Source organism: Nicotiana tabacum, chromosome 7 (genome assembly GCF_000715075.1).
Source record: "Nicotiana tabacum cultivar K326 chromosome 7, ASM71507v2, whole genome shotgun sequence".
NCBI lineage: Eukaryota > Viridiplantae > Streptophyta > Magnoliopsida > Solanales > Solanaceae > Nicotiana > Nicotiana tabacum.
The window spans coordinates 98,185,836-98,200,187 of record NC_134086.1 but is presented as its reverse complement, the minus strand read 5'-3'; positions in this window follow the sequence as shown (position 1 = coordinate 98,200,187).

The following is a 14,352-nucleotide window of genomic DNA, read 5'->3' as shown; positions in this document are numbered from 1 at the left end:
GATAGGAAGAGAAAAAACCTCGTCTAGATCCATTAATAATTATCGAACCCCACATATTCGAAATCAATTTATGAACTATGTCTATCCAGTATTTAGAGAATTCAAATTTACTTAACACATAATAAGCAAAAGGCCATGCCATTCTATCATAAGCCTTAACCATATCAAGCTTAATAACAATATTAACTCCATTATTCTTATAAGCAATCTTGTGAATAATTTCTTGAGCTAGTAAAATATTTTCAGAAATTAGTCTATCCTTAACACAGTCACTTTGATTAGGAGAAACTAATTTATGCAAAAGTGGGTTTAATCTTAAAGAAGAATTTTAGAGATGATTTTGTTAGAAAATCTAGACAGACTAACTGGTCTAAACTCAGAAAAACAAGAAAGAGCATTAATTTTGGGAATCAAACTAAGCAAGTATGAGAGAAGAATTTAGTCAAACCTTTCCTTTTCAAAAACTCCAGAACAAATGCAATGACCTCCTCTTTGATAATATCCCATCAATTATGGAAAAACGTTCCATTATATCCATCAAGTCGAGTTGTGCCAAAAGCACTAAAGCTCAACACAACATTTTTGATTTCAGCTTCATCAAACATCTTACTGAGAATTAAGTTATCCTCCTCAGTAATGCAATTAGAAATATACTCTAAAATAGCAGGGTTGAGGTTAGGTGTTGGTAAGTTGAACTAGGAATTGAAGGTCCTGACTGCAGCTTTGGAGATCTTTTTATCACCCCATAATTCACTTACCCATATGATTTTTGATTCTATTTACTTGTTGCTTCCTCCTTTTTTCCCTGAGAATGCGGTGAAAGTATCTTGTATTAATATCACCAGCTTCAAACCATTTGACCTTAGATTTCTGTTTGAGCAGAGAGTCTTGGATACTTAGCCATCTAATATATTCAGCATGGGCTTTGTTCACATTTTCTCAACTCTACTCGGTGTTGTTTTCAATGTCTTTATCTTTCAAATATTGAAGCTTCTCCTCCCGGTTGATAACAGCCTCATTAATGTCACCAATGTCTTCCTTAGACCATTGGCTTAATCTCTTACTGAGAGCCTCAAGGTTGGATTGCACGATTCACATAGGATTACCCATAACTTTTGTATTCCAAATTTTCTTAACAATATCATAGAAACCAGGTTGATTAACCCAACAGTTAAGGAATTCGAAATAGTTAATATAATTGTGGTTGGCGTAAAGATCCTTCATAAGCAAAGGTCTATGATTAAATCCAGTCCTAGCCAAATTCCTAACGGAACATCTTTGAAACAATTGGTCGCATAGATCATTAATAAAAGCTCTACCCATCTTTTTCAAATATTCTTCCGGGGCCTCCTATTATTACACCAAGTAAAATTTGGACCGGAGTAGCCAGTGTCTGTGACCCCACAATTGTCTATACAATTTTGAAATTCAAGGCTTTTGTACATTCTATAAGGTTTACCGTCTAATTTTTTACTTGGTTCAAGAATCACATTAAAATCTCCCCAGATACACCAAGGTGCATCCACCAATTGACTATCATGATCCAAAGATAACCAAAGGACTCTTCTATCTTCTGAACTGCATTTAGTATAAACTGCAGTAACAAATATATCCTAAATACCTATAGCCTTCTCCAATTTGATGGTAATGTGTTGCTCACTTTTTGTAAAAATTACTTAAGTGTTGTATGAATTCCAAAAGCACCAAATTTGACCATTACCATGAGAATGACAATGTTGATACCCTAGGAATCTCTTGTATCCGTCTAACTTTTCTTTAGTAATAAAAGGTTCAACGACAACTACAAATTGTGTGTTGTTGATGTCAATCAGCTTTTTAAGCATGTGAATGGCTTTTTTGGACCTCACCCTCCTTATGTTCCAGAAGATTGCACTATTCATAAGAACAATTTGGGGTGAGTTCCTCTCTTTATTTTCTTCTTTGAGAAGGATGTGTTCTGTTTCTTTGACCTTTGCCACTTTTTAGAGTTTCACTTCTCCCTCTTTTAGCAATGTATTGGTTTTCCACTTTTTGACTATCAGAAACTTCCTCTATGTCTCATTCTCTGTGTCTCTATTTCTTTTTGAGCTCATGTTGATTCTGCTACTATTGCCCTCATTCATATTGATCCCAATCTTTGTCATCCAGATCAACAACTAAATTTAAACCAAGTTGATTCCTTACTTCTGTTGGAACAACAGAGGAGCTTGAGGCACCGGTTGTATGCTTGTAAATTTCCTATGTCTTGTCTTCTTCCTCACTACTAGTGTCACACCTCCTTTTTGCGCGCCCCGCCCCGAGGGGTAAGATGCGCGGGTGGAGTTTTTCCAATTTAAGTGACAATATTCGAAATGAGATTATTTATTTAATTCAGAGTCGCCACTTGGGAAAGGTTTGGCTTTTGGTGTCCCAAGTCACTGGTTTATCTTGAATCCCAAATCGAGGAAATTTTCGACTTTTCCAAATGAAGTCTGCGAACCAGAAATTCTAAGTAAGGAATTCTGTTGACCCGAGGGAAGGTGTTAGGCACCCTCGAATCCCGTGGTTCTAGCACGGTCGCTTAAATTGTTATAATGGCTAAATATCTGATTTAAATACATGTTGTGACTTATGTGCTTTTATTAAGTTTTAACCGCTTTTATTATTATCATTTATTTTTATAGAATTGCAACGTCGTGAAAATGTATCTCGAACCACGTCACAATCAATGCACCCGTAGTTGTTAACACATTTCGACTCCGTTGAGATTTGAAATTGGGTCACATAAATGCGCACCCGAATTTAAGAATGTGATTTGATTAAGTCGCGCCTAAAGAATCTAACGCGTTATTGTCTTCGGGGAGGGCAGTGGAATTCACTAAATAGCCCGTCCCAAATTCTAAGTATTTATTATGACCAATTATTGAGGGCCCCGCAATTTGCCTTTTGATTTGGCGAGGCTCGTCTCATTATTTTAGAAGGGTACTCTACAAGAACTACATTTTACTACATTTATCTTTTAATGGAAGGATGATGCCGAATTTTGCTGGTTTAGACAAATACGGACTGAATCCTTATTATGTTTGCCGAACCTAAACTTGTTTGATTACTTGATTGATTGTTCATGAGGTGAGAGCTACGGCATGCTTTGTCTTCAACAAGTGAATATGCTTATTAATTCGCTAAGTGAGATTGCAAACAAACTAACAACATATATTGAGTTATGTTTTAACGACCTCCAAGTTCTATTCTTAACACTCTAACCTATTCGAAATTGATAAAGAAATCGGCTGTTTTATTAGGAAAAATTACTACTAATTGAACTCAAAAATGATTATCAGTTTTTCTCAACAATCATTACATCATTTCGAAATAAAAATCTGTAACGAAACCCAGTATCGAACCTGTATTGGAACGAATAAACTGACAAGAGAACTGGCATTCATAGCCATACTCTTAGTGTGACTGTATGGGAGTTTGTTTGGGGATACATTTATCCCGGACCCAGTATCGCAGTTTTGTCAATTCAGTGGTCTAGGCAAAATACATACAATGCTTACCATGACTCTATGTTATACAGTCATACTAAATCAAACAAGTGTTATACTTGAACTGAATGTATACTAAATCAAAACATGCTGTCCATGTCATACTGTCATTACTATTGAGCCATGCTATCTAACAAGTTCATCTTAAACAAAATGTATGCTAGTTCCTACAGAATATTTGCAGTTCACAGTAAGAATACAGGCCCAACCAACATTCGAACTATCTTTTTACACCAATGCTATAACATAAACTGGCGTTCATTCCTTTATTTCTGCTTCAACTTCAAACTTTCAACAATACAAGGTTCAAAGGTTGTGTACCTGGGAATATTTGCAATTGAAGAAAAAGGGCAATCAGTAGAGTAACAATGAACAAATGCAGCAGCAGTAACAACACCAACAGCAACAGGGCAGAATAGCAGCAGGCATAACAAATAGCAAGAAACAGGCTCGAGTGCAGAGATGCAAATATGGCCAATAGAAAGTAATAGCCAAATAGCAGCAACACCCAGTGGAATAGAAACAGAAATCCAAACAGACCAGACCAGTAGTAAACCAATGAAAACACTCGACTAATAGACACAACTGGAATTTCAAAGAATCAGAATTGATTTGAAACAGGTTTAACAACTGAAACCCAGTAATAATAGGAGGAAAAAGCTTCTGATTGTTGGTTGTATCCCCTCTCTCCCCTCAACTCTCTCTGTCTATGTGTATCTATTTGTATGTATTTCCAGCTCTCCTCAGGTTCAATCCCTCACAGTATTTTTTCTTTTACAACCCTCCAAGTTTTTTTTTCCGTCCCTTTTCTATATGTCTATCCCTCCTTTTTATAAGCCTCTATCCTACTCTTTTTAAACAGCCTGTTTTCAGAAATCACAGTACCTTTCCCATGTGCTTTCCATTTCCAACTTTAGCTAATTAAATATTAAACCCCATCAACATTCCCTGGCAGATTTCACTTTTAAAAGGTTTAAATACTTCTTTAAACTAAAGCCAAGTATGGGCAGTGGAATGTATCTGACAGCATATGCTGTCAAATTGTTTAAAACTTAACAAAGGCCTTTATGCAGGCCACAGGCTGTGCACAAAGCACATGAGGTGCATTAATGCACATGCTGTGCACGAATGCACATGCCTTCCAATTCAGAATCTAAACACAAACAATCCAACAGCTATAAGTGAACTAAACTGGCTCTTAATTGATTCAGGCAAATATTCAATAGAAGCAAATCGATTTAACTTTGCTCAGACAGTTGAAACTAATTGACGACACATGTCGACTCGACTATATTAGCATTAACATACACAATCGAAGCCAAAAATCAGACATTTAAAGTATGGGACACATGACTTGACTTATACTGGTTAAACAAAATTATACTTCGAGGAATCAGTTAATCAATACAAATTTGGAACATAACCAATGCACATGCTTTATCAGAATAGGAGGGGTTCAAACAAACACCGTGGTTCAAGCAAAGTGGACAAACAAAAGTTGGTAAAAATTCAAAGATACAAATTGAAACAAAACATGAACATTCATTCAATCACTCACATGGACCAAACAGAAATAAAGAAAGCAAGCAAGACTCACCTCAAATCTTGAAAAATCAAAAAACCTTGACTCGGACTTGGACAGACTTTCTTAAGGGTGAATGGACTTTAATCGAAGTGTTTCTCAGATGAGAAACACTTCGATTAAGGTCCATTAGACCTTAATCTCTTTGGTTTGGACGGACATAGGCCTGTGATGAAGAACTACAAAGTTCCAAAACTCAGATCCGGGATTCATACTCCCCTGGTCAGATTCGGACCAAACCAAGTATGGTTTGGTCACGAGGGGGGTCTGGGGAGTGTCTGGTATGAATTTAGGGCAGATTGGTGTAGATTAGGTTCCGACTCGAATCTTCAAATGAAGATTCGAGAAGGTGGGATAGGATTCGAGGTGTGTGGTTGATAGATTTGGGTTCAGGACGTCAAGGGGGTTCTACGGTGTTAGGGGCGAGGTCACCGGCGTCCGTGCCGCCGGCTTCCATGGTGAAGGATACAGGGGCGGCTCTAGGGTTTGATTGGGGAATGAGGTTGAAGACGGAGGCTGGGGTTAGGATAGGGGGGCAGGGTATGTTACGGGCTTATATATGGATGGAAGGGGTTGATCTGAGCCATTGGATGAGGCGAGATGGAAGGCTCAGATCTTTCTTTTGATGAGGAAACGGCGTCGTCTCTCATTCAGAGTTTGGGGGTCGGTTTGGATAAGACGGGTCGGGTTAGTTCATGGGTATGGGGATGTGATCTAGGCCGTTGATCAATCTGAGATCAACGGCCCAGATCAACCTGTATTAAAACGACGTCGTTTGGATTCTCTGGGCATCAGGTGGTCTGGACCGGGCAGGCCTGGGTTCTGGGCTGTTCGTTTGGGCCAATTTTGTTAAAATTGGCCCAAGTCCGGAAGGGAAGGGGTCTTTTCTTTATTTTTTTTATTATTATTTTTTTTATTTATTTCCTTTTTCTTATTTATTTTAAAAACAAAACTAAGCCAAAAAATCAAATTAAAATTAAATACACACTCAATACAATTATTTGCACACACACTAAAATATTTCAAAACAGGTAAAGTCAAACCAAATAAAATCAACGGACGAAAATGCCTATTCATGATTTTCTATTTAACGACCGGATTACGGTTTGAATTATGCAGGACACATATATTTTTTGAATTTCATTTTAATAAAGTAAATAAATAAAAATGGGCCAAAGTCACAAATAAATCAACAAGGTGCCGCACAGAAATCCGAAATTGTACAGCAGGGCCAGTTATATTTTTTTTTTATTTCTTTTTGGAGCGATTGTCGTGCGAAAACAAAAATCACGTGCTCACAACTAGTATCTTTATTATCTGACATCTAATTGACAACTCCCATTTCTATGTTAGGAGCTTCCTCTTACTCTATCCTTTCATTCCTGAAAGTATCATTAACATTGTTGTGTCGCTCTTGTTCTTGTGTATCATGTTCTTTCTTTCTGAATATTGTCTCTAATGATAGTTATAGAATAATCATTTTGTTTTCTAATCGATGTAGAAACAACATTCGTTTTGCTACTGCTCTAGGCAGGTTTGAATCTCACTTTGCTTTTCTTCTTTGGCATCCTTTTGATTTTCTTCTTTCTTATTTCTTCTTCTTCTTCTTCTTCTTCTTCTTCTTCTTCTTCTTCTTCTTCTTCCTCTTCCCTTCTTTGTTGCTAATGCTCTTTGTATTTTCCTTCCCCTCTTCCGGTTGTATTTTAATATTGTCAACATTGTGTGAATCCACTTGATTTGTATCCTCCTTGCCATCATTGTTTTCTTTCATCATCTTGTTCATAGAATATGCTTCATCGTCATTTTTGGTAAGCTCGTCTTTATCTCCTTTTTCCTTTGCTTGATCAGCCTTTTTCTTTTCAAGAGCACTACAATTAACTATGTAGTGACCCAGTTTCCAACAATGTACAATATTTTTGGACGCCTTCATACTCAAATTTTTTGTTATACCTTTTTAACGGCGATTCATCATTTTCTTGACACACAAAAATACTTTGAGGCAAAGGTTTTATTAGGTCCACTTCCACTCTAATTATGTGCATACTGGGCCTTATTCAACTAATTATAACAACATCTAGAGCAAGAGGCATACCTCCAGAGCTCAACATGTAGTGCTAATCATGCATATGAAACGGTAAAGCTGGAAGAAGCATCCACGCCGAAGAGACTGGCAGATCCTCTTCTGGCTTGATGTCCGGCGACCACTTTTGTACCACATCTACATACCGTCGATTTCGATAACTCTTCTGAACCATACCGATTTCCAATCGTCCCCATTGAAGAGATCAATGAAAACATTATGACTGTCATAGACCCCTATTCTGACTGACCCCTTCAGCAGAATAATTTCCTTAAATCGTGACCTAATCTGGTCAATTTGGGGGCGTGGTCCTAGAAATTTTCCCACAATTGTGTATTTAAATGATTCCCCCATTATGCCGTAGTAATCTTTAGCTTTGAAAATTACAGCTGGCATGCCGTTGTGTGTCATATGTCTTGCTATCACTTTTTCCTTTTCTTGGCGATTGGAGTTTGGATTGGGGATCTGAGCAACTGATGAAGGAGTTGTGATGGTGTTAGCATAGGATGGTTTTCCAAGATTAGAACCAACATTGTGAGCTATTTCACCTATTGGGTGAATCTGATTCGCTGTACGCGCTGGTGGGATGCCTCTCGGCGGCTCCATCTAGTGGAGCGTGTGCAGATGCATTAAGATATGAACTTTTAGTTAGCCGTTGTAGAGAGGAAAATGTTTAGAGAGAGAATTTTTTTGGGCCTACACACACTGACGCGTTGTAACATAAAGAAAAAAAAGTTACACTGCAATAATGTGTAGCTCGTAAGATCAAGTTTTAGAATCATGTGTGTTTCTTTTTCTCGTTTATTTAAATGCACGTTTACTCCAAAAATTTAACTTAGTCATTTATACTATCTATGTAATTTAACTTGTCGTAATAGATCGTTGCTTTATTTTTTAGAAAATTCGTTCTGCTTCTCATAGATAGTATGAAAACATTTACTTACACATTGATCTTACGAGCAATATACGTAATACTTTTGCTATAGTTTAGCTTGAGAAGCAAAGACATTTGACAGGTTTACATAAGTTGAAAAATAGTACTACAATTTAATGTAATACTATCTGAACAACGATTTCCGTTTTTTCCCGGATTTCTAGTAGTGGTTTGACATCAGTTTTGGCTTTATGCTTTTCTCTTTTATTTATTGAAGAATTTGAGATATTCTTCTTATTTTATTCTACGTGAGCTAAATATTTTACTACATATTAATATAGCATCGTCCTTTCAAACTAGTTGAGGCTTTAGTTCTTTGTGTAACGGTTCAAATCCAGAATTTTAATACCACAACTACATACTAAACGTGCGACTAATAGCCTGAAATGAAGCCAAATATGTAGAGAACAGCTGATGAAATCACTAAAGTGTGGTTTTCACTCAATTTGAATTCATTGGATCCAAACAATATTTGAGCAAACCATCAACTAACTCAAGCTAAGACTTGCTCCTGCTTTTCTTTATTTCTAATAACTTATATATATTTTTAATTTGGGATTTACTAGCCATCTATTATTTGGACCGTTCAAAAAGCCATATATTTCGACCAGCTAACACCCAAATTTAACGTTTACCCTCTTCAAATTTTATATATTATCTTTACTTCAATTATATGTCCACAGTCCTTAAACACGGCTTCATATGCTGGCTGGCTGGACATGAGAGACTACTAACAAGAGTGAGATTGCAGAAAATAGGGATAACCCAAGATACAAAATGTACAATATGCGACAATGAACCAGAGACGATAGAACACTTGTTCTTTGAATGTCAGTTCTCAAAAGCGTGTTTACAGGAAGTGCTAAAATGGTTGAATATTGCAATACAAAATATCATATTACAAGGCATATGGAGAAGGCTAACAAGAGGGGTCAAAGGAGAAAGTTGCAGATTCGTGAAAAACAGCATTAACAACACTGGTATATGTTATATGGAAGGCACGAAATGAAACATTGTGGCATCAAAGAGTTCCAAATCCTGGGACAATATGTACTCAAATTCAGCAGGAATGCAAAATAAGCATTGATAGAATAGGTAGTAAGAAAGGAAGTAGAAGGGGCATAGAGTGGATATAAGAAGAGCTCTGAACACAAACTAAAATATGCTCGCTAGTCGAATATAGTAAAATATAATATCGTATCGACAGGGATTGGAGTTAAACAATATTATTGTAGTTTGTAGCTGGATCGCTATGCAAGATGATCAATAATTTAGAATTTTATGTTTAATACTAAAATTAACTAAGAGTCTAAGATATTGACTAATGACAAATAACGCAAGTAGTAAGCAAAGGAAGATATCAATGGGGAGAAGATAGGGTTGATAAGATAGGTGCAAGATAAATGTTTGGGATCTAACTCTAGATAATCCACTTCTAATGTTCAAGTGCGTCCCGCAAATTCACTTGGTTATTAATTCAATTGTTTAGTAGAAACTCCTCTCTCGATTAAGTCTCAACCTCACAAGATAAACCAATTTTAAGCATGAGAAGAAATGCAAGAATTCATAGTAGATTGCTCTTTAGGAGAACCTCTCTCGATTATTCTCCTAATTAGGTTCAATCAACAATTCAACTAGCCTCTTTCGATTACTAAGAAGAAATAAAGATTTCAAACAACAAAATATAAAACAGCAATATCACAAGTTATGCCTCTCTCGATTACATGAACTAGTGAATATAGGAGCAACGATTATAACATCCAAAATGATTCAATACATTAAAAACTAGAGTTACTTATCCACAAACAAGTATTAATACACCAAATTCATCAAACCCTAAAGAAGAATTACTCCATGGATATGGAGAAATTCATCACAATTAAGATCAAGTCAAAGCAAAACATAAAACATCCAAACCCTTGTCTTGAGTGAGGATGAATGGTGAAATCCTTGTGCTCTTGCTTCTCCCTCTTCTCCTTAGCTTCTTTAGGTCTAAATTATGTCAAAAGTCCTCATAATACCATTTTTTCATGTATATATACCAAGTAGGGTCGGGCCCGAACAATTACACCTTCTCCTACGTAAAAAAGGATACTTTTCCTGAACAGGACGTGCGCGGCCGCAAAATTTTCACACTGTTCTGCCCTATATGCACGGTCAATGCGCGGTTTCACATCTTTCCAACAATATATTGTGGAGCCTAAACAAAATTCTGAGCAAAAGGTTATGTGTATTTTACTAGACAGTGCATAATATGCCTACTCGATTTTTTGTTCGTTCTTAGCTATCATCCGTGGATCCCCGAACATGATCCCGACTTAATTCCTTGGGCTTTTACTCAAGTTTCAAAGCTCTAAATCACTTGAATTCATTCCATAACATCTACATAGATGGGAATCACTTCTACAAGGCATAAAACATACAACTAGTGCAAAACACTAGCGATTAAGCTCGTGACTAGTGACAAAATTAGTGCAAAACACTCCTACAAGGCATAAAACACACAATTAGGCTCATGACTAGTGACACCGGGTTCAGGCAGTGGTTGATGTTTTGCATATTTGTTTCCGCTTATTTTGAAATACTTAAACGAAAGATTTGTGATAATATCTTATTTGTAATGGAATTAAGAAAATGACCTATTATGTAATTGTCTATTCGGCTTGCGTAGTACTGCGATTGGCGCCATCACGATCGGGGCGGTTTAGGGTCGTGACAAGTTGGTATAAGAACCTAGGTTACATAGGTCTCACCAGTCATGAGCCAGTTTAGTAGAGTCTTGCGGATTTGTACGAAGACATTTGTAATTATCTTCGAGAAGCTGCAGAACCTTTACGAAAAACTTCTCATTCTTGAATTCCTGTCGTGCGAATCTGTTGATTCTGGTAACTAAACATTTTATATTCTATTCTCTCACAGACGGTAAGAACACGTGGTACCGGTTAGTACGGACGACTACCAGTACTACCAGTTGGGGCCACTAGAGGCCGAGGTCGTGGTCGAGGCTGTAATAGGGGCAGGGGTGTAGCCCACACAGGAGCTAAGGATGAACCTGCAGACCCACCAACCACCCTAGTTCACGATCTGGTCAAAGTTGCGGATGCTCCAAAAGGACCAGCTCAAGCACCGATTGTGCCGATTGTTATTCCAGACCTTCAGGAGGCCCTAGCCCAGATTATATCTGTGTGCACTGGCCTAGCTTAGGCCATCTCAGTTACTACGGCCGCAGCTACTTCTCATGCCAGGAGAGGCACCCAGACTCCCGCAGCTTGCACATCTGAGCAGGTTGTGCACGGAATTCAGACATTGGGGGAACCTCCAGCCCAGCCAATTGCACATGCTTAGGATTATGTGGTACCAGTTATGTCTGACGACAAACAGCATTGATTGGAGAGGTTTGGTAGACTTTAGCCTCCAACTTTCAGTGGTGTAGAGGGCGAGGATGCCTAGGGTTTCTCGGACAAGTGTCAGAGAATGCTTTGGACCGAAGGTATTTTGGAGACCAGTGTGGTCTCGTTCACTACTTTCCAGTTTTCAGGAGCTGCCTTTACTTGGTGGGAGGCTTATGAGAGGCATAGGCCTGTTGATGCAGCACCCCTTACTTGGAAGTAGTTCTCTGCTCTCTATTTGGAGAAGTATGTGCCAAAGTCTCGTAGAGAGGAGCTGCATAGGCAGTTCGAGCATTTGCATCAAGATGATATGACTATGACGCAGTATGAGATTAGATTTTCAGAGCTAGCTCGTCATGCTATTTAGTTGATTCCTACGGATAGGGAGAGGATCAGTAGGTTCGTGGATGGCCTCACATATCAGCTTTGAATTCTTATGACCATAGAGAGGGTGTTAGGAGCTACTTTTGAGCAGGTTGTTGATATTGCCCGAGATATTGAGTCAGTTCGTCGCTATGAGCGAGATGAGAGGGAGGCCAAGAGGTTTCGGGGATCTGGTAGTTTTGGTGATGCTCCTTCGAGAGGTCAGTTTCAGCACCACAAAGGTTGTCCATTTAGACATGTTCAGTCAGCTCGCCCAGTTCATCATGGGGCATCATGTGGCCATGGTTCTCACAATTCTCATCAGGGACATTAATCACTTAGTGCCCTTCCAGCCCAGAGTTTGTCCCGTGCTCCATCAGTATAGGGCTCTTCTATACCAGGCTCTTCTACTGGTCATCCTAGTGCTAGGGGTTCCCTTCAATCCCCATCCCCCACACTAGGAAGTTATTATCAGTGTGGAGAGTTTGCACATATGAGGAGACAGTGTCCTCGTCTTCTTGGGGGTCCATCTTAGTAGAGGAGTCAGCCCTCGACTTCAGCTCCAGTTACTTTACCACCCACCCAGGCAGCTAGGGGTAGGGGTCAGTCAGCTAAGGGTCGCCCTAGAGGGGGAGGTCAATCAGGTGGGGGTCAGGCCCGTTTCTATACACTCCCAGCCAGACTAGATGTTATTGCTTCACATGTTGTGATTACATGTATTGTCTCAGTTTGCCACAGAGATGCCTCTGTGCTATTTGATCTTGGTTCCACTTTTTCATATGTGTCATCATCTTTTGATCGTTATTTGGATACGCCCTGTGAGTCTCATTTTTCATTGGTTCGTGTATCTACTACGGGGGGCGATACTATTGTTGTAAAATGCATATATCGATCATGTGTGGTGACTATTGGGGGTTTAGAGACCCCAGTGGACCTTTTGTTTCTTTGTATGGTGGATTTTAATGTGATATTGGGCATGGATTGGTTATCTCCGTGTCGTGCTATTTTGGACTATCATGCTAAGACAGTGACGTTGGCCATGCCGGGTGTGCCTCGGATTGAGAGATGAGGTTCGACTGATTTTGTTCCCAGTAGGGTGATTTCATTTCTAAAATCCCAACGCATGGTTGGGAAGGATTGCTTTTCTTACTTAGCCTTTGTGAGGGATGTTGGTGTAGAGACTCCTACTAGTGATTTAGTCCCGATGGTGAGGGACTTTCCAGATTTGTTTCTTGCAGACCTGCCGAGCATGCCACCAGATAGGGATATTGACTTCGGTATTGATTTGGTGCCGGGCACTCAGCCCATTTCCATTCCACCGTATCGTATGGCATCGACGGAGTTGAAAGAGTTGAAGGAGCAGCTTCAGGAACTCCTTAATAAGGGGTTTATTCGGCCTAGTGTGTCGCCTTGGGGTGTGACTATTCTATTTGTGAAAAAGAAGGATGGCACGACGAGGATGTGCATTGATTACAGGCAGTTCAACAAAGTTACAATCAAGAACAAGTATCCTTTGCATCGTATTGATGATTTATTTGACCAGCTTCAAGGAGCGAGAGTGTTCTCCAAGATTGATCTCCGTTTAGGGTATCACCATTTGAAGATCAGGGACTCAGACATTCTTAAGACAACCTTCAGGACCCGATACGGTCATTATGAGTTCCTTGTGATATCATTTGGGCTAACCAATGCCCCAATAACGTTCATGCATCTGATGAACAACGTGTTTCAGCCTTATTTTGACTCATTTGTGATTGTTTTTATTGATGATATTTTGGTGTACTCGCGTAGTCAGAAGGAGCACGCTGAGCATTTGAGAGTTGTATTATAGCGGTTGAGGGAGAAGACGCTTTACGCAAAGTTTGCCAAGTGTGAGTTTTGGCTAAGTTCAATGGCTTTCTTGGGACACGTAGTGTCCAGTGAGGGTATTCAGGTTGATCCGAAGAAGATAGAGGTGGTTTAGAGTTGAACCAAACTGTCCTGAGCCACAGAGATTCACGGCTTTCTTGGTTTGGTGGGTTATTATCATTGGTTTGTTTAGGAATTTTCATCTATTGCATCACCCTTGACCAAATTGACTCAAAATGGTGCTCTATTCAGGTGGTTGGATGAGTGTGAGGCGAGCTTCCAGAAGCTCAAGACTGCATTGACCACAACTCTGGTGTTAGTTTTGCCATCAGCTTCAGATTCATATACAATTTATTGTTATGCTTCGAGAGTTGGTATTGGGTGTGTGTTGATGCAGGAGGGTAGAGTGATTGCTTATGTTTCTCGTCAGTTGAAGCCCCATGAGAAGAACTATCATGTTCATGATCTAGAGTTAGCTGCCATTTTTCACGCGTTGAATATTTGGAGGCATTACTTGTATGGTGTGTCTTGTGAGGTGTTTACTGATCATCGTAACCTCCAGCACTTATTCAGGCAAAAGGATCTCAATTTGAGGTTGCGGAGATAGTTGGAGCTGCTAAAGGATTATG